Here is a 20,756-nt window from a genome sequence, read left to right on the forward strand (position 1 = left end):
GACAAGGCTCTACCAATGGGCTGTTCTATATCATGTTCTTTGTTTGAATGTTTCAGCACCTTTTTGCAGTGGCATTTCACTCACCACTCTGGTTACACGTGGGTGACACATTATTTAGATTTTTTTTTGTTGGTTCCACGGAGTGTCAGACAGCTCTGGACACTTTCCATGAGCTCATGGAGGAGATGGGAGTGCCCTTGGCTCCTGAGAAAACAATGGGTCCTACTACAGTGCTGTCATTTTTGGGTATTGAGATCGACTCAGTGGCAATGCGGGTTCGCTTGCCGGATGACGAGAAATTGAAAATGCTTGAGTTGCTGAGTCATGCTGTCAAAACAGAAGGTGAAGGAGATTCAGGTGTTGCTGGGGCATCTTAATTTCGCTTGCAGAGTGGTCAGAGCAGTGAGAACTTTTTGTAGGAGATTGGGCAGGGCTTTGGCTGGTCAGCATTTGCCTCACCACCGTGTTCGCTTGTCAGCGGGAGTGAAGGAGGATTTACGGATGTGGTCCTTTTTTTTCCCCTCACTTCCTTTAATGGTGTTCCTTTGGTTGGAGAGGAGGATTTCCAGTGGGATGTGCAAATGTTTTTGGATGCTGCAGGAAGTGACGGTTTTGGCCTGTACTGGAATGGGAGGTGGTGTGCGGAGAAGTGGCCCCAGACTTGGAAGGATGGCGGGAGGAGCATCACTTATTTTTTTATTTTTTTTGTCCTCATATATGCCACCAGTAGATGTTAACTCTAGATGAGCTTACTCCAGGCCACTGACACAAACCAACCTTTCCTGCCCTTGTGTTTGTGGATAGCCGTAAGAGTTTGCCCAGAGGTAAGTTAATTCCGAACCAACTCCCATTCCCGATGTTACTTGCCACTTTGGGAGGATCGGACCATTTAGCCTCTGGCATAATCATTGGACTTATGGATATCATTTCTCACACCATACATTTAGTGCAGACCAGAGTTTAATCGAGTTTGCCCCACCGCACAACGGGTCTAAGCGTCTTACTACCATAATATTTCTTAAGCAGTCTGCGAACTTTGGAGGGCTTTCAGATTTCCACTCCTTACAAATCTCCCTCCTAGCAATAATAACGTAAAAGATGAACTGTGTAATGCTACTTTTTATATTATAATCGAGCGGGAGACCAAATAAAACTAATCTAGGACTGTAAATTACTGGTATTAATAACACTTCTTCAAGAAACCCACACACCTGCCTCCAGTACTTAACTATTTCTGAACATTCTACAAACCTATGACCATCTGCTGCTGGAAACTTACATCCAGGGCATAAGTATTCTTCTGTTGCAATTTTAGAAAGCTTCGCAGGTGTCCAATATGCCCTATATGACGTAAACAGGTGATTCCTTCTCAAGTTTGAGGGTTTTATGATTTTTTGGGACAGAGTAAAAGAGTCCATCCAAACTTTTAACAGGTCACCTTTGATCTGTACTGTAGAGTTATCCCATAACTTAATAATTTCCGCCTCTAGTGGGAACCAGAGATAACCTAGAGTCCTATACCATAGAGCAACCTCGCCTTTCCATCCCTTCTCTACTAATTGATTCAAAAATGGGACTCTCCTCCTCATTAGACCAGTTCTGATTTCCCCACCAGGTAGATAACTGATAAAATTTAAATCTGGTCATAGTGCCTACTGTTAGATTTGATAGGGATTCCCAGCTCAGTAAAGTAGAATTAATACTCCATTCCCCCCATTTCATAAAACCTGCTGTTTTCAGCGGAAGGGCAAGTTGGTCCTGTAAGCATTCCGGGGTGACAGGGGAATCCCATATTGGGGCCTGAGAATGATAATATGGAATATCTAAAATTCTGCGTATTGATTGAAGCTTCTACGGGCAGCCTTAGATAATTGGCAATCGAATTTTCTTAAAGTACTTCTGATCTCCGAATTTATAAAGAAAAAAGTCTGGGCCGTGTGTTAGGTCTGATGTCATTGCCCGGAAAAGTTTACCATGCGATGAGGAGTCCAATTTGTTAGCTAAGAGTCTGAAATTTTTAAACTGAAAAGCATAACAGTAAAAAAGTAAATCCGGGAGAGCCAGGCCTCCCAAATTCAACCCCCTCCTCAGCTTCCTCCAGGCTATTCTCGGGGACCTTGTGGCCCATATAAATGAGCCATTCCTCCCTTGCAGGTTAGAAATATCTTTTTTGTCAAATTTTAAGGGGATAGAATTAAATAAGAAAGAGACCTTTGGCAATATTATCATTTTAATTAAATTATCTCTACCGTAGATGTTAAGGGGCAAGAATTCCATCTAATCAAGAGCTTTCTGACTTCCTATCTACTGATTTTCGGGACTTCTTCCAAGTTGTGTGTGATTATAAATCCCTAGGTACCTGATTTTTAGTTTTGCTTCTGGGATTTGGACCGTGTTATTCCAACTCATTACGTCTTGTCTTTATTGATGCTGTATCCCGACACTAATCCCAAATTTTCAGCCAATTCAAATAGCCTTGGAATAGCCTCCTTAGGGTTAGATGTATAGAGGAGGAGGTCATCTGCATAAAGGGCAGTTTTAAGCGTCAGATCTCCCATTATGAATGGTTTGATCGTTGGATCCCGTCTAAGGGAACAGACAAAGGGCTCAATATAAATATCAAAAAGAAGAGGGGGAAAAAAGGGCAACCCTGCCTCGTTCCCCTGGAAATGTTCAGCCATTCAGACAAACTACCATTTACTAAAACCTTGGCCCGAGGGCACCTATATAGAGTTTCAATCACTTTAATGAATATATATGGAAATCCGAATTTTATCATAGTCTTCCATAGGAATTGCCAGTTAACTTGATCGAACGCCTTTGTGGCATCAATAGCCACTATAGTAAGTGGCATCTTCTTTTCAATTGCTGTATCTATTGCTCCAATTACTTGAAATGTCAGTTCATTCAATTGATGACCCGGGATAACCCCCTTTGATCGGGGTGAATAATAGACTTAATGATTTTGGCCAACCTAGATGCTACTATACCAGAGTAGATTTTTGAGTCTGAATTTAAAAGTGAGATGGGTCGGTAAGATTCTGTTTTTTTTTTTGGGGGATCTTTGTTAGGTTTAGCTATAAGGGAAATTGTGGCCTCGGACCACGAGGCTGGGATACATTCCCCCTGTAGGAATATTTTATTAAAGAGCCTCAGTAATGTAACTATCACTTCTTCTAAGTTATCTTTATAAACTTCGGATGGCAATCCGTCAGGACCGGTGCCTTGTTTCTAACCATTTTTTTCAACTGAGACCTTACTTCTCCTTCTGTAATTTCAGCGGCTAAGAAAGTTATGTCTGAATGACTCAACTGAGGAAGATCTCTCAGAGCCCACCATGTTTCTAACTCTTCCAGACCTTGTGTATTCTTTTTCCTGATAGAGTTCCTCCATAAAACCTCTGGCCTCTTCCTTTATCTCTATATCTTCTGTTAGAGGCAGCCCTGTGCTTCGCTGTGTTAGGAGGCTGATATTATTTCTGGTACGCTCTGACCTTGCCTTCCATGCTAGCATTGAGCCACACTTTTCTCCATACTCAAAGTTGCGGAGCTTACTTACTTCCCATCTGTCCTTGATTGTCTTATCAGCTCGAACTTTATAGCTTGTCTGTAAATCTAATATTTCTTTCTCAAGACCCTGTATTCTAATTCTATCATTTAACGCTGCTTGTTGCAATTGGAGTTCCTTTGTTTTAATTAGCTCTAACTCCTGAGCATCACATTTCTTGAGCTTTTCCCATTGTTGGTTGCATTGACCCTTTGGGGGGTGGAATTGGCACACAAAGTACTGTTTCGGGTAGACCACATGGCAGTGGTAGAGATCGTCAATAGGCAGTCGGCTAGAGATGAGCAGGTTTTGAAGCTAATGAGTCTTTGTGCTCGGCTGCCTGAAGCATGACATTACTTTTCGAGCTCCACACATTCCAGGTGCGGACAATGACATAGCTGATGCTTTGTCTCGTTCACAGTGGGGGAGATTCTGTGGACTGGCCAAGGAGGTGGATAGGACCCCTTCCCCAATGCCAGAACATCTGTGGTATGTAGGAAACGTAGGGTATTTCAACTGGTGGTAGGTTCTCTGTCTGCATCCACGCGTACAGCATACTCATTGGCCTGGGAAGAGTTTCTGGAGTCTGGGGCATGTAGACGGGAAGAAGTTTGGCGTCGTTCTGAGGATGTCATTCAGTTCATCTTGGTCCTCATAGAGAGGGGTCTTTCCCGTGTGACCATTGCTGGAAAATTGGCGGGTATCTCCTTTATGGGGAAACTCTTGTGGGGCTTTTCCACTTTGGCAGTTGAAGTTGGTAAGAGAATGCTGGAAGGTTGGGCCAGGGAGCTGGGAGGTAGTCAGTCGTCTCGGCCCCCCTTATCATGGACACTTTGGCTCGCTTAGTGGAAGTCCTCCCCTGGATATGCACTGATGATTTTGAAGCTTGTTTGTTTGCCTTGTTGATGGTGTTCATGTTTTTTGGGGCCTTTTGGGTCTCAGAGTTATTAGGTTCCAGAGCCAAACAGGGTATTTTTTTGTGGGAAGTGTTTTTATCGGACGAGGGTGTGCATGTTTGGCTTTCTAGTTCAAAGACGGATCAGAGGAAGTTGGGGAAGGGGATATGGCTGGAGGCTCTGTCCCCGAGGGTTACTTGTCCATTGCGTTTGGCTCGCCGTTGGAAAGCATTGTCAGGGGGGTTGGACTGCGACCCAGTTTTCCAGCACATTAACGGGTCGCCAGTGACAGCATATCAATTGCGCATGGTGTTGCGGAAAGCTTTGCGGAAGATTGGGTTGGATGGGGAGCAATATGGCACGCACTCCTTTAGAATTAGTGCAGTGACAGAAGCGCATAATAGGGGATGGTCTCAAGGAGATATAATGCAGTTGGGGCGCTGGTCTTCAAATTGTTTTCAGCGTTATGTGCGGGGCAATGTGAGGGAGGCGCATGCGTCCTCCTCCTTGCCTTGAGATTCACTGTATTTTTCTTTTACAGGTTCTGTAGCCGGGCCCCGATCTCGAGAAGTGACAGTCTGGATAGTTGGGCACTCGTTCATCAAATGGGCCCGAATTCAGGCGGCTGACAGTTATTTTGGCACTATGTTGGGTTTTAATGATCAATTGTTTAACATTGTCTGGAACAGTAAAGGGGGTATGCTTTGGAGGGAACTCATTCCATGTTTGAATAAAATGATGGTGAGTGGTTTGTGCCCGGATATTTTGTTGTTACATCTAGGAGAGAACGACCTTTGTGGGATAAAAGGGGTGGTCTTGTTGCCGGCCATTAAGAGATTTGTCGTTAATCAAGGAACGTTGGTCTGGTTGCCATGTGTTATGGACGGAGTTGATTCCGCAGAGAATTTGGAGAGGGGCGGTGAATCCTAGAGCCATTGATCGTGCTCGTAAGAAGGTAAACTCGGAGATTTCCAGGTTTTGCCGTCAGTTGGGTTTTGTAGGGTATCCCATAGGGACATATGTTTTTAGTCAGTTGAATTTATTTCGGGATGATGGCGTTCATCTGTCTAGGATGGGCATGGATCTTTATTTGTTGGAATTAAGAGGTTCAAGCTCGATGTCTTATTGTCCAGAAAGAAGCATTTTTTCCTATTGGGGGGGCAGAAAGAGGGTAGTTTTTTACCTCCCCCCTGTTCTGGGTGGTGGGGTCTAGTTGATTTTGGGCAGTTTGTGGCAGGTTTGTTGATTGATGGGTAAGTTGTGCTATCGACAGGGAAGGGATAGGGTGGTTGTTTTAGTTTGATTACAAGTTTTGGGGGATTGTCAGATCTGAAGGGGCAGGTATGGGAGTTGGTTAACGGAGGGCTTTGTATTCATAGATCATAATGGTTTGATATGTTAATGTATTGCTTTATAATGTTTTGCAATGTTTAAAATGTTGTATTGTATGGGTGGGGGGAGGGGTCATGACATTTTAGAGGAGGGGGTTGGGGCGGGGTTAGGGTTTTTACTATTTAGTGAGGTTTAGTTTTGGAAGGCTTTGCCGAGGTTTATTTATTTTGTAATGCGCACCTGTTCCAATAAAGCGGCCTTTTCCACATACTTTGTCGTGGTCTGCTTCACCCCCCCTCCCAAGGGGGGCTTGGGGGGGCTGTTTGGGAGGGCAGTGGGGGTGTGTGGCCTGCTGAACGCGGCCATTTCAATTTTGGGCTGGTTTTTAGTAGTTTTTTTTTTTTAGCCCAAGCATAAATTCATTGGGCTCCCCCTCCCAGCCACCATTTTAGGTTTGGTGACCTGGTGGCTGGGAGGTTTAGGTGGAAATTTTTGGTCCCTCCCTTGTAGATTTTTGATTAGGTTTTTGATGTTTTTTCCGGTATTTTAATTCATTAGTTTAACATTTCAATTTTTTCGGTGTCTTTTCTTTGGTTGTATTTTGGAACAGGGGTGCAGGGCTTTTCACGTTTGTATTCTGTCGCTTGGAGCAGGTGCTGTACGGGGTCTAGTTGATTTTGGGCAGTTTGTGGCAGAGGTTTGTTGATTGATGGGTAAGTTGTGTTATCGACAGGGTAGGGATAGGTTGGTCGTTTTAGTTTGATTACAAGTTTTGGGGGATTGTCAGATCTGAAGGGGCAGGCATGGGAGTTGGTTAACGGAGGGCTTTGTATTCATAGGTCATAAAGGTTTGATATGTTAATGTAATGCTTTATAATGTTTTGCAATGTTTAAAATGTTGTATTTTATGGGTGGGGTCATGACATTTTAGGGAAGGGCGTGGGGGCGGGGTTAGGGTTTTTACTATTTAGTGAGGTTCAGTTTTGGAAGGCTTTGCCGAGGTTTATTTATTTTGTAATGCGCACCTGTTCCAATAAAGCGGCCTTTTCCACATACACATTGTCATGGTCTGCTTCACCCCCCCCCCCACCCCTCCCTCCCAAAGGGTTTCTAGCCTTTTCCCGCCGTCCGACGTCACGGTGGGCGTGTGCCGAGGACGGCCACCAGCAGTCCAAACTGCGCACGCGTCATTTTTTTCAACACTGTGGCGGAATGTCCGCCGGATCAAAGCGGCTAGGCAAACAGACGGAAGGGTCATAAAACTTCCCCCCCCCCCCCCCCCCCACCACAGTCCACTTCAAAAGCGGACACAAGGAAATCTTCGGGACGAACAAAAGGAACCCATAAAACTTGTGCTTATGTCCAGGAAGTGCATTCCTCAAAGGCTCTCTGAAAACAGGGAGAAACGCAGGAATGAGGCCCCAGCAACAACGCAGGTTGTTTGTGGGCTGTTTTCAGAGCTCTCATAGATATTAAAGCATGCACTAACTGTAGGAAGGGGGAGTCTCTGGTTGGCGCAGTGCAGCACTGGCGACAAGCAGGGCCTCTCTCTTCCCCGTCAGGGCTGAGGGTTACCTTCAAGACAACCTCTGCTTACCCTCTAGGTAGTGTGGCTTAAGCAGTCTTAGGCTAATCTCTGGGGCATATAGGGTTAAACATTTGCAACATTACACCATCACCACCAACCCACCACACAATGACACCAAACTGTATTTGTAAAAATATATATCTTTTATATAAGTTTCAAGCAGGCTTGTAAATACAGTCTTGGTTACTTTCTTGTAGGCAGGTTCCAGTTCTTTATCAGTAGTCACAGTTCTTAAATAAACGCACTCTTTTGGGCCTTCTGCCCAGCTTTAAGAAGGTTCAAGTGTCTGAGAGCGCTTCAAGGCGCTTCCTGCTGTCTCAGCTCCAGAAATGAGTCACCCTGCGGGGCTCGACTCGGGGAGAGGGGGCCGCGGGCCTCAGAGCGTCAGGCGGGGCCTCGGGGGCCAAGAGCAGAGCGAGCCTCTGATTCAAGGGCGGCTCGCGCTGCCAGCAGACAGCAGCTGCGAGGCTCCCGGGGTGCCGGAGATCAGTCAGCGCGGTGCGAGCTCGGGTTGCAGGACGCTCGCACCGCGAAGGGCAAAAGACAGTACCTTGAACTTCTGGTGGTGATCTTTGAAGAGTACGGCTGCAGGGGGGAGCTGTCCCACGTCGCGTTGCTTCCTTGACGGGCGAGGCGAGCTGCGGCTCGAGGCAGCAGGTCACGGGTCACCCGGGGGCGGCGGTGCTCGATGGGGTCACAGGACCTTCACTCAGTCTTCTCTTCAGTCCTGACGGCGGCGGCTGGGTGTGGCGCAGTGGCAGTACGGTCCCCAAGTGCGGGACGTACCCAGCCAAAGTGCCGGTCGCGGTGATGCCCTTTCAGCGGGGCAGTCGGGCAGGACGCTGATAGCGGGGGAGGACAGAAGGGCGGCAGTCCATCTTTGCGGGGGAGTCTACGGCGCTTGAGCCCAGTAGACCTCGATGCTTGGACCGGACGGGTCCTCCGTTACTTTGTTCTCGTGGGGCGAAAGGCAGACGCCGTCGCGGTGCTCGGGCCAGCGGCGGCTGGGCCTCACGATGCTAGGGCGGCTGGCTGAACCCACGGTCACGGTGTGCAGGGGGGTAGATGCCCTCGTCCTCCTCAATCAGCGCTGCAGCGATAAGCAGCACACACAGCAGATGCCTTAGTCAGGGGGTAGCGCTCACTGTTCCTGGAGCGCTGGTCAGGGGGCAAGTTCACAGGCAAGCCCTTGGAGATCTTTTCAGCAGAGTTTGGCACAAAGTAAAAATAAAAAGCAAAAGTCTCTTGTAGTCTTTTCTCTTCCTCTCCTTTGGCAGCAAGGCACCAGACACAGGCCAGAGTCAGCACTCCTCCTTGTAGTCCTTCCAGGTCCTTCTCTTCGGGCAGAGTTTCTCTTGTAGCACAAACAGGATCTAATTTACAAGGAGCAGGGCTCCTACTTTTATACCCAGTTTCTTTTGTTCTAGCCAGCCAGGGGGGCCTCTGCATAACTGCTCCAGTCTCTGAGTACTTGTTGTGGGTACTTCTGGCTTCTGCATTCAGTGTGAGGGCAGGCACATCAGCCGCTCCCCAGGGGGGCGGAGCCGGCATTGTGAGGGCAGGAGTAGCCTGAGCACTTTGTTGACAAGCTTCGGTCCTTCCTGGGCCAGGTGCAGGCTGAGTCATCAGTCGCTCCCCAGGAGGGCGGAGCCAGCATTGTGGAGGCAGAGCACAGCCTGATGCATCATTCAGGGGAAACTCCCACCACCCACTAAGGTGTCATCTGGCTATTCACTACCTGTCAACTCCCAGCCCTGTCACTCACACACACCAGACAGTCAGGTCCACATCCAAGCAGAGGCGGGCTGAAATGGTTAGGCAAGCAAATGCTAACTTTCTAAAAGTAGCATTTGCAAACACAGGATATTAAAATAAACTTTACTAAAAGAAGTATTTTATTATTCTGAGTTCAGGCATACTAAACATTAATTTCTACCATGTTCCCTGAGCCTGCTGGGATTATAGAGTGTAATAATTCCAGCAGCCCATCTGGCCTAGAAGGGAACAGGTAGCCTTACAATAGTGAAAAACGAATTTGGCAGTAATTCACTATTAGAACATGCCACACACATCAGGGCATGTTCTACCTTACACTTACAATGCACCCTGCCCTCAGGCCTACCATAGGGGTGACTAATATGAAGTTAAGGGAAGGTTTAGGGGCTGGCAAGTGTGTGCACTTGCCCAGCTAGCATGACAGTACCAGACTGCACGCAGGTTCTGCAATGGCAGACCCTAGACACATTTTAAGGCTGCTTCTGTGGGTGGCGCAACCAGCGCTGCAGGCCCACTAGCAGTATTGGCATTTACAAGCCCTGGCACTCCTGGTGCACTTTACTAGGGACTAACAGTAAATCCAATGAACCAATCATGGACATCAATCACATGTACACTTTACAGTAGGGAGCACTTGCACTGCGGCACGGGTTGGCCGTGGCGCAGTGCCCTGAGTAGCAGACACCAGCAAAACATTTGAGGCACAACAGCAAAAAGTGGAAGGGAAACTCATGCCAAGGTGCCAGGTCTAACACGTGTCCCCTCCAGCTGAAATGTGGGGGGAACTACCCTTCCCCAGGGAGTTCCTCATCACTAAGGCGGAAAAATCTGGACAGACCATCAGCGTTGGCGTGATCTGTGCCAGGGCGGTGTTCCACCGTGAAGTCCATACCCTGTAGGGAGATGGACCACCTCAACAGTTTTGGGTTCTCACCCCTCATTTGCATCAACCATCTGAGGGGCCTGTGGTCTGTCTGAACCCGGAAGTGAGACCCAAACAAGTAGGGTCTTAGCTTCTTCAGCGCCCAGACCACAGCAAATGCTTCTCGCTCTATTGCACTCCACCTACTTTCCCGTGGAAGTAACCTCCTACTGATGAAGGCTACGGGTTGGTCCCAGCCCTCCTCAGTCATCTGTGAGAGAACAGCCCCTACACCATGCTCTGAAGCGTCTGTTTGCACTATGAATTCCTTGGAGAAATCAGGAGCCAGGAGCACGGGCGCCGTGCACATGGCAGTCTTCAGGGTGTCAAAAGCCTTCTGACAGGTGTCAGTCCAAATCACATTCCTGGGCTGCTTCTTAGAAGTCAGCTCTGTCAAGGGGGTCACAATAGTGCCATAGCCCTTGACAAACCTCCTGTAATACCCAGTGAGCCCCAGGAAGGCTCTCACTGCCGTCTGGGTCTTGGGGGGTTCCCAAGCCAGGATGGTCTCAATTTTGGGTTGCAAGGGTGCCACCTTGCCACTCCCCACTTGGTGTCCCAAGTACACCACTGAACCCTGCCCAATCTGGCATTTGCTTGCCTTGATTGTGAGGCCTGCCTTGCGCAGCGCCATCAACACTTCCCAGAGGTGCCGCAGGTGTTCTGGCCAGGTGCCACTGAACACTGCGATGTCATCCAGGTAGGCGGCACTGAACTCATCCAGCCCAACCAACACCTGGTTGACCAACCTCTGAAAGGTGGCAGGGGCATTCTTCATTCCAAATGGCATAACCCGGAACTGGAAATGCCCATCTGGTGTGGAGAATGCTGACCTCTCCTTTGCCCCATCGGTCAAGGCGATCTGCCAGTACCCAGACGTTAAATCAAACGTGCTGAGGAACCGGGCAGCCCCTAGCCGATCAATGAGCTCATCAGCTCTGGGGATAGGGTGCGCGTCAGTCTTGGTGACTAAATTGAGTCCTCTGTAGTCCACACAGAACCGGAGTTCAGGTGTGGCTCCCGGCGCAGCAGCCTTTGGGACCAAGACCACGGGGCTGGACCAAGGACTGCTGGAAGACTCAACCACCCTAAGAGCAAGCATCTTGGAGACCTCCTCCTTGATGCAGGCCCTGACCCTGTCAGTCACTCTGTAAGCCTTATGCTTCACAGGTAAGCTGTCTCCTGTGTCCACATCATGGACGCACCAATCTGTGACACTAGGAACCAGGGAGAACAGATCTGGAAACTGCCCCAGCAATTGGCGGCAGTCTTCCTGTTGCTCAGGGGTCAGGGTGGGTGAGAGGTTAACTCCATCCACTGACCCATCTTTCTCACAGGCCACTAAGAGGTCAGGAAGAGGCTCAGACTCTTCTTCTATTCCATCATCAGTGGCCAACAACATGCCCACTTCGGACCTTTTCAAGTGGGGCTTGAGGCGGTTGACATGTAAGACCCTTAAAGGATTCCTGGGCGTCTTCATGTCCACCAAGTATGTCACTGAGCTCTTGCGCTCCACAACCTCAAATGGGCCTGTCCACTTATCCTGAAGTGCACAGGGTTCCACTGGGGCCAAGACATACACCTCTTGTCCAGGCTGAAGCTCTACCAGAGTGGCATTCTGGTCGTACCACCGCTTCATCTCCTCCTGGCTAGCTTCCAGATTTGCCTCAGCAAGTTGTCTGAAGCGCCTGGTTTGGTTTCTGAAGGCCAGCATGTAGCTATATACATTCTGGGGAGGTTTCCTGGGAGATTGCTCCCAGCCTTCCTTTACCAAACTCAGTGGTCCTCTCACGGGGTGACCATACAGTAGTTCAAAGGGGCTGAACCCTAGGGACTTCTGTGGCACCTCGCGGTATGCAAAGAGCAGGCATGGTAAGAGGACGTCCCACTTACGCCTCATTGGACCTTCCAGGCCCATGATCATGCCCTTCAGGGTTCGGTTGAATCTTTCAACCAACCCATTTCCTTGGGGATGGTAAGGTGTGGTGAACTTGTAGGTTACACCACACTCTTGCCAAAGGGACTTCATATACTTGGATATGAAGTTGGTCCCCCTGTCACTCACCACCTCTAGAGGGAATCCCACTCTGGAGAAAATTCCCATCAGTGCACGCCCCACCACGGGGGCCGTCACTGTCCTCAGAGGGATGGCTTCAGGGTACCGGGTGGCATGATCCACCAAGACCAGGATGAACCTGTTGCCCATGGCTGTCTTGGGGTCCAGAGGCCCAACAATGTCAATACCCACTCGTTGGAATGGAGTACTGACCACAGGGAAGGGTTGGAGGGGAGCCTTGTTCTTCCCTCCGCTCTTCCCACTTGCCTGGCAAGTTGGACAGGTCCTACAATGAGCATCTGAGCTCTTGTGCATTTGGGGCCAGTAGAAGTGGGTGACAAGCCTGTCATAGGTCTTGTCCATCCCCAAATGTCCTGCTAAAGGCACATCGTGAGCCAGTCCCAGTAGGAAGGCTCTGAACTTCTGGGGTACCACCAGCACACGGGCTGACCCAGGTTCAGCAGCCTTAGGCTCTGAATACAGGAGGTCATTCTCCCAGTACACATAATGTGTTTTGGCCTGAACACCATTGGCCTGGTCTGCAGCCTGCTGCCGCATACCCACGAGAGAAGGGCATTCTTTCTGCTCCCTGCAGAATTCCTCCCTGGAGAGGCCTCCTTCTTGCTGCCAATGGGTCAGCTCAGGCAGGTCCCCCAGTTCGGCAATCTGTTCCCCAGTAGGCTCCAGGGCATCCCCCTCAAGGTCTGCTTCCTCCTGGACCGTGGGAACTTCAGGGGCCGGTTTCCCACGCACCCTGCGCCTTCTCCCTAAGGCCGGTTCCTGGGCCTCTCCGTCAGGCCCCAGGACCTCTTGATCACCCCTACCGGCTGCCATTGACCGGGTGGTCACGCACGCCCAGTCAGGTAGACCCACCATCTTCAGGTGAGTCGTTTTCTCCACCTTTTCCCAAGGGGAGTCCTCCAAGTCATTCCCTAGCAAACAGTCAACAGGCATGGCTTTCCTCACACAGACCTGCAGAGTACCAGAGACCCCCCCCCACTCGAAGGGAACTTGAGCCATCGGACACTGACTCTCTGAATTGTCAGCGTTGACAACCCTACAGTAGGCATGGGGTACAACCTGCTCTTGAGACACCAGGTGATGCCTCACTGCAGTCACACTGGCTCCTGTGTCTCTAAGAGCCTCAGCTTTCTTACCATTGATGGTAACCACCTGCCCATATTTTTTAGTGTTAGAGGGCAGGTAGCTTGTAGGGACTATCTCACTGTCTCCTAGTGAGACTAGGGTCATCTGAACAGGATCTCCACCCCCCGGGACCATCACTTCTTCTCCTAAGTGAACACTGGTCACTTGTCGGGGCGGAGCACCAGTGGGTGCTGGTTTTCCAAACAGGCGACACTTGGGGTCACTGGCTATGTGCCCCGGGTCACCACATTTGTAACAATTGAAGGGCCCCTTTGGAACAGGTCTACCTGTCGGGGCCCCATTCTGCTTTGGGGTGGGGGAGGCTGAGAACCTTTCTGCTGGTCCCCTTGGGGATTACTTTGGGGGCCTTTTTGGAACCCTTTCTGTTTTCCCTTGTCCCCCCCACTCTTCTGCTGGGGACCCTGCCCACCCTTGGCGGAGTCTCCCACTGGACCCTTGTGGACCCTGGTGCTGAGCCAGCGGTCCGCCTCCTCAGCAAGCTTCCTCGGGAGACACCTGCTGTGTGTTGGTCGGAGGTGGGAGAGCCCTCTGCGTGCTGTTTGTCTTGAAGACTGCCTTCCTCTTTCCTCGTTGAAGACCTCGCGGAACCCGCTGCGCGGGTCCCGCTTCGCCCGTGTGCCTGGGCGGCTGCTTTGCTTTTCGGTCCATTACTCCCTGGATTGGAGGCGGACAACAGGGCTGCGAGCGCCAGGTGAGGTACAGGGACTCCATTGCCCAGGAGTCCCTGCGCTGCCATCACCTGCACCTGGTCGCTCTCCCTGTTTGTCCCGCCCCTGAGCACCTCCTCCCTATAACAGGAGTGGGAAGAGCCGCTGTGCGGGAGCGCGCGGGAGTGCGCCCGGGAGAAGCCCGGGACAAGGGCGGGACCGTCTGTGGCCGTCCGGGGCCGCAGGAGGCCGGGCTGGGCCACCCCTATAACATTTAGATTCCCAGGTATTGTTCCACCGTTTGATATACTAGTCGATACGTGACTTGTAGATACTTTTGCAGGGGAGCTCTTTAAACTATGGCTGGCACAACAAGTACTTCCACATTATTGCCATCAATGTCAGACTTAGAACCGGCCGTCATGGGCCCTCTTGACTCATATTTCAAACGTTTGCCACAGGATATTGACAAAGAGATTGCCCTGGCGGAAAGACGAGCTGGGCGTAGGCTCTCGATAGAGCTTCTGAAAAACCCGCCTGAAAAAAACCAAGGTTTAAACTTTCCTGCGCTGGTTACACCATTGTCATCCATTGTTTTACCAGTCACCCAGGACTTACTCTTTGACATACCCCCCCTGATTGAGCTAGTTGATACCCCTCCAGCAGTCACTGCAGGAACTGGTTTGTCTGTTGAGCACTCTGATGCACTCAGTCATTTATCTAAAGTAAATGTAGTTCTAGAAAAATCTTGTTTGCATGTGGATATGCCTAAACCCAAGCCTGGTGTTAAAAGGAAATGGGGAGTTACTGTCAAAAAAGCACAAGCACAAAAACCTGTGAGAAAGCATAGGAAGCTGGGTTCTAAATCATCCTTAAGCCAGGCCCCTACAAAGAATGAAGTAGCAATGCCGAGGGGGGAGGAAGTAGCAGTCCAACTAGAAGTGGACTCAATAATTCTGGAGCCTCCTGCAAACTTGGCAGTCCCAGCTAATGATCCAATTTTTTCAGAACCCCCGGGGTTACCCTCTCCTAATCACGATTTCCTGGTAGAAGTGGGGAAAATAATGCGTTCCCTTTTACACCCTGTTGAGCTTAGACTCCAAAAGCTAGCCGACCAACTTGACCATCTAGAGCAAGCTAGCTTGGATAATTTCTTTTCCATTAAATCTTTAATCAAGTCTGGAAATAGATTGTGTGAGAATGGGAAACCCACACAGTTAGCTATCAAAGACCAGGAAGTTGTGCTGGTGGACTTGCAATCCCCGCCTGTAAGTGTCACCCCTGCCCAGGAAACCAAAGGGGTGAACAGTAAGAATGTATCCAATACAATTCCCTCTAAAATTAGCACTAACAGTGGGAACACCAAATCCTCTAACAATGTTAATGGGAGTTGTAATGTTAGTGCAAAAACCCCACCCACCACAACTAGAAAAAATACCACGTTTGTGCCGATTGGGCAGGGGAAAACCATGGCCAAAAGGCCAGAAAATGGTAAATCGCCCTCCAGTAATGGCACTGGGAACAAGGTGGGGCCTACAACTAACAAAGGAGTGGGTAGTGGTCCCACGAGGGAGGCCCCTAGCATTGGGAATTGGACCAATGCTGTTGCGGCAGTGGAAAACACCCTTATACATTGCCGTGCTCCCCCGGAGCAAGCACCCACAAAACCACATATAACTAAATTCCTGGCTAAGACTCCTCCAGTACAGCTCACCCCGGACTCCTACCCATATGTGGCCATACTCACTAATGTCCCACCCCTAATGGAGGGTCAAAAAGAAACCTTTGACATGCTAAAAAACAAAGCCATGCACTGGCTTTGTGTCAATAGACCTCTGCCAGGGGGAGTGGACGGCCTGATAATTGGGGCAAGAAGAGTCAATTGGATAGGGAACACCCTAAAAAAGCAGGGGGGTGAGTGCATCATAATTAATTTTCAGGATCCTAGGGTTGTGGGGCTGATAACGGGACCAGGATGGAATATTAGTATTGGAGGGATTGGGGTTGTGGACCTAACTTTCTTCTACCCGAGACCTGTCACCCAGTCAGGGGGTTGTTGGGAGTACCCGAGATCTGTTATTCCGATTGGGGTAGAGGCTGGTCCCATGGCTATGCCCACCGCAAGTACAAACAAGTATTATATACCGGCATGTATCCCACAGAATGGGCAGGGACAGATGAGGTGGGGATATTGACAGAGCACAGATGTCCAATCCCCTCCGGTGGGGGAATGGGTTGGGGGAAGTAACACTGGCGGAAAAATGTCAAATAATGAAGATGAAACGAGTTTAACCTCGGAAATAGAGAATATGGGCGATGGGAGTATTATTGCAAGTCCTGTGGGCTATGTGGGTGAACTAGCTATCCCAACCTCTATTAGCATCAAGGAGGGAATAGTTGCTAATTGTATAGATACTGTCGTTGGAGAGAACTGTGATTGTAGGACGCTAGTTGATTTGTTGCCCATGGTACCTATTGAGAAGGGGACTTGTATAGAAAACACCCTGGAGAACTTTTTGTCGTGGAACATAGCGGGGCTGGGGGCTAGATTATTGTCACAGCAATGGATTGACTTTGTAAGTGGATTCGAAATGTGCCTATTTCAAGAGACGTGGGCTTGTGACCCAATATATTTCCCAGGTTACTTAAATTTTTGTATACCAGCTACGAGAGGCCCCAGGGGCAGACCCATGGGTGGCCTCGCAATTTGGATCAAACAAAATTCAAAGGTTAAAATTAAAGTGATTGATCTAGGGTGCAAGGACATACAATTATTAAGGTTATCTGTAGGAAAGGGTGGCGTGATAGACATTTACAATATATATGCCAGGGGCACGAGCCTTGGGAATTCTGCCACCTTAGAGGTCTTATCCGCCTCCCTTGATTCCCAGTCACTTGGAAACAGAGTAATTTTGGCTGGTGATTTGAATAGGACATTTGAGCCTCTAGAAAATACTGCACACCCAATAGGAATGGAGGAAGATGCCCTCTGGGGCATCCCAAATCTAAACCTCGTACCTGTGAAGCAGTGGTCAAAAGACATTCTTTTGTTGAACGCGCTATGTCTAGAGTATGGTTTGAGGGCTCTTAATGGCAGGACAAAAAGCGACCAAGGTGGCAATTGCACATTCGATAATGGGCATAACAAAAGTAGGATCGACTACGTCATCTGTAGTTTTGAGTTATGGTGTGGTGTGGGTGACATGGAAATTGTGGGGAGAATAGAAAGTGATCATAACCCCCTTTGTGTCTCCCACTCATGGTGGAGGTCCGCACGAACTAATTTAGTTTCAGGTAATGGGAATGTACCTGTCATGACTAATGACTTAAGACGGGTGAGATGGCCGTATGTCCTGGCCAATTTGTCCACTTTGGAGTCCATTAAACTGGAGACAGTCAATGCTATTGCTGCCTTGACAAAAGCAGACCCTGTACTACCAGACTCGGTTGAATTAACTGATATACACGACACCTTCTTTTCTGTGATAAAACCGCACTTTACCAAGCCAGCAAAGTATAACAGAAAAGCGCCAATCACTATGGCGTCCTGGTTCAACAAGCAGTGCAGGGTAGCCAGACTGGAGTTGGGCAGAGCACTTAAAAGCAGGGTTAGGGCTACGATTAGCGCCAGTAGGAAACACTATAATGATAGTATCCGCCTGGCCAAGAAGCTGTGGGACGAGGAGTATTGGGAGGAGCTACTTGCTGCTTCAGGACAGAAAGATTCCAGGCTTTTCTGGAAAACCGTGAAATGGGGAAGAGGGGGCGTCTCTAACCAACCCGACAACAATGTCGATGAGGCATTGTGGGTCGAGTATTTTAAACCCCAGTATGCTGAGAGCAGGGATCTAATGGCCATAGAACCAATCCCTATGATATTCTGTAAGGGTGATTTATTTTCATGCAAGGATGCGGAACACGTAATAGCAAGCTTGCAGGGGGGGAAAGCCCCTGGGCTGGATGGAATCCCCTCAGATATCTTTAAACACGACAAGGCCCAGTGGGCAAAATACGCGACCTTGTTGGGAAATGGCCTAGCGAAAGGGGCTAAAATCCCAAATATATGGAAGGGGGCAATAATAATACCGATCTTTAAGAAAGGCGATCGGTCACTACCTGCAAATTATAGACCAATAAGTTTGTTGGCCACCATGCAAAAAGTGGTGGGGAAGATGCTGGTCGACAAACTTATGGCCTGGGTAGATGATAACAATGCGTTATCCCCCTTCCAGGCAGGATTCAGACGTGCAACCAGTACGGTCGACCACATTTTTCGCTTCACCATGTTGCGGTGGGGGACTGTACTCCTGGGCAAAGGCAGGCTCTATGTAGCATTTGTAGATCTCAGGGCCGCCTTTGATCTGGTGCCCAGGCGCACGCTGTGGGAGGTTCTGTTTAAATTAGGGGTCCCACCTGATTTGCTCACGCTGATAATGCGTCTGCATGAAAGTAACTACGCAAAGGTCCAGTGGGGGAGGAATGGGGAATCCACGGCTAACTTCCCAGTTGAGCGGGGGGTCCGGCAGGGATGTGCTATGGCACCCCTGCTGTTCTCCCTGTTCATTAATGGCATTGTGGATAGGTTTTTGGACGCAATGGTCGATGCACCTTCGTTAGCGGGCATCAGAGTCCCTATTCTGATGTTCGCTGATGACACCCTGATCGTGTCTAAAACCCCGTCGGGCCTCCAGAGAGCATTGAACATTTTCGACTCATTTTGCAAGGAACGGGGCCTAGAGGTTAATGTAAACAAGACTAAGTTGATGGCCTTTGGGCAAAAGTGCCATTCTCGACCCAATGTTTCTTTGAACAATATCAAGCTTGAGTCGGTAGAAGTTTTCACGTATCTCGGGGTCGAGATATCAAGCAAACCGGGTTGGTCACGACACATAGAGAAGGCGGTGTTGAAACACCAGCAGATTTCTGGTGTACTCAGGGTTGAGCAAATAAAATCCAAAACCAGGCCCATAAAACCTGTTCTCATGGTTTATGACGCAAAGGCCCTGGGCGCAGCCCTTTACGGGGCTGAAGTCTGGGGCTTTGAGAGTCTCACCACCCTTCAGAGATCTGAGAACAGGTTTCTGAGAGGGATAACTAGTCTCCCTCAAAGCACCCCACTTATACCGCTTGGTTTAGACTTGGGTAGAAGATCGCTCACTGACCGTGCCCGATTGAGGCCTATCCTTTATTGGAGACGTTTATGGACAACCGTGGAAATAAGACACTACGCCGAGGGGTTCTTAGCATTAGCCAAACTTGATGTTTTCCATAAAATCGCATGGCTAAAAATGTTAAGAGATGCACTTTTTGAGCTTGGGCTCTCCAAACTGTGGGAAAACCCCTTAGGGGAAGTATTCCCCAGTAAATCCAGTATTAAAGAACTATATTGGAACCACATTGATCAAAAACTTTGGAGAAGCGTAACCTCGGAATCCTTGGGGGGTAGATTCATGGAAATTAAACATCAGCCATCCTTAGAAAAGTATTGGGACACTATAACTCTCCCAACAGACAGGAAATTATTTTTCCAGTTAAGGGCAGGCTCTCTCCCCTTGAGGTGTATGACGTCCAGTTGGAAGACTGGCGGCAGTGCGTGTTGCCCGTCATGCGGGGCCCCTAATGAAAGCATCGCACATTTTCTATTCTCATGTGTGGCTTATGTAAATCCAAGGAAATCTTGGTTGGCCCCAGTTTGTAGGAATCTCGGTGTCCTAAGTGGTGTTGAGGGGCTAAGAATTATTTGTTCTTCCACTGAAATGTTCATTGTAGTCGGAACTGCCAAATATTTGGGGTGGGCGTGGTCGTTAAGGAGGAGGGCTCTAGCTACCAGTACCTTCTGAATTCTACATCCTCCCAATTTCCTGTGTACGATTTTTATTTGTAGATAGCAGCTGGGAGATATATATGAATTTTAAACTCAAAACGCGGATAACATGTATGCTACGAGTTTTATTGTATAAATCCGGGAATGGCCCGTAACGCGGAGGTTTCTATACTGTAACATGCATGTAGTTTCTGCATTGTATGAAAAAGCTTATATTAATCCCAATTGACAAATAATTTTTTATGTTTGTGTATTATGTATTTTTAATTATAAACTAAGTATTATAGATTGTTTGATGTTTTTAAGAAATGTATGTAATTTATATGTGTGTGCTTTTATGAGTGTACAACTCGAATAAAGCTTTTTCAATCAATCAAGCTATCAATCAGGTGCTGGCGTAACTCAGGAAAACATTGATCAGACAAGTGCTCCCATGCAATTAAATCAAAGAGACCTTGAAAATCATTCACTTTGTTACCCTTCACCCAACCATCCAGTGCTCTGCAAAAAAAAGTCACAAACTCCACATACGTACTCCCAGGCCGCTTATTACACCCCCTAAACTTCTGCCTATACATTTCAGGGGTAAGCCCATACCTGGTCATTAAAGCTTCTTTCATATGGGGATAGGATCTCTGGTCTTCAGTGGGCAAATCTAGCAGGGTGTCCCGCCCTTCGCTAAGGATCCTTCCCCATAACCCCGCTCCCCAATACTTCTCAGGGACCCGGTGGGAAAACATGGCTACCTCATATGCCCTAAACCACTGTCCTATGTCATCCCCCTTAAAGAACTCTTTAACTACATCTTTGGGGATGTGCACTCTAGACTCTACCTGCACCGGCGTTGCGCTGCCACCAGAGGGAGGATGATCCAAGGTTTTCTCTTTTAGACTCATCTCCCTCATCTTCACATCATACTCCAATTGGAGTTTTCGCTCTTCCAGAGCCATCCTTTTGCTTTCAAGCTCCATTTGGCCCTTTAAATTCAATTCTGCCAGCTTT

The sequence above is a fragment of the Lissotriton helveticus genome, chromosome 1_1 (assembly GCF_964261635.1).
Source record: "Lissotriton helveticus chromosome 1_1, aLisHel1.1, whole genome shotgun sequence".
NCBI lineage: Eukaryota > Metazoa > Chordata > Amphibia > Caudata > Salamandridae > Lissotriton > Lissotriton helveticus.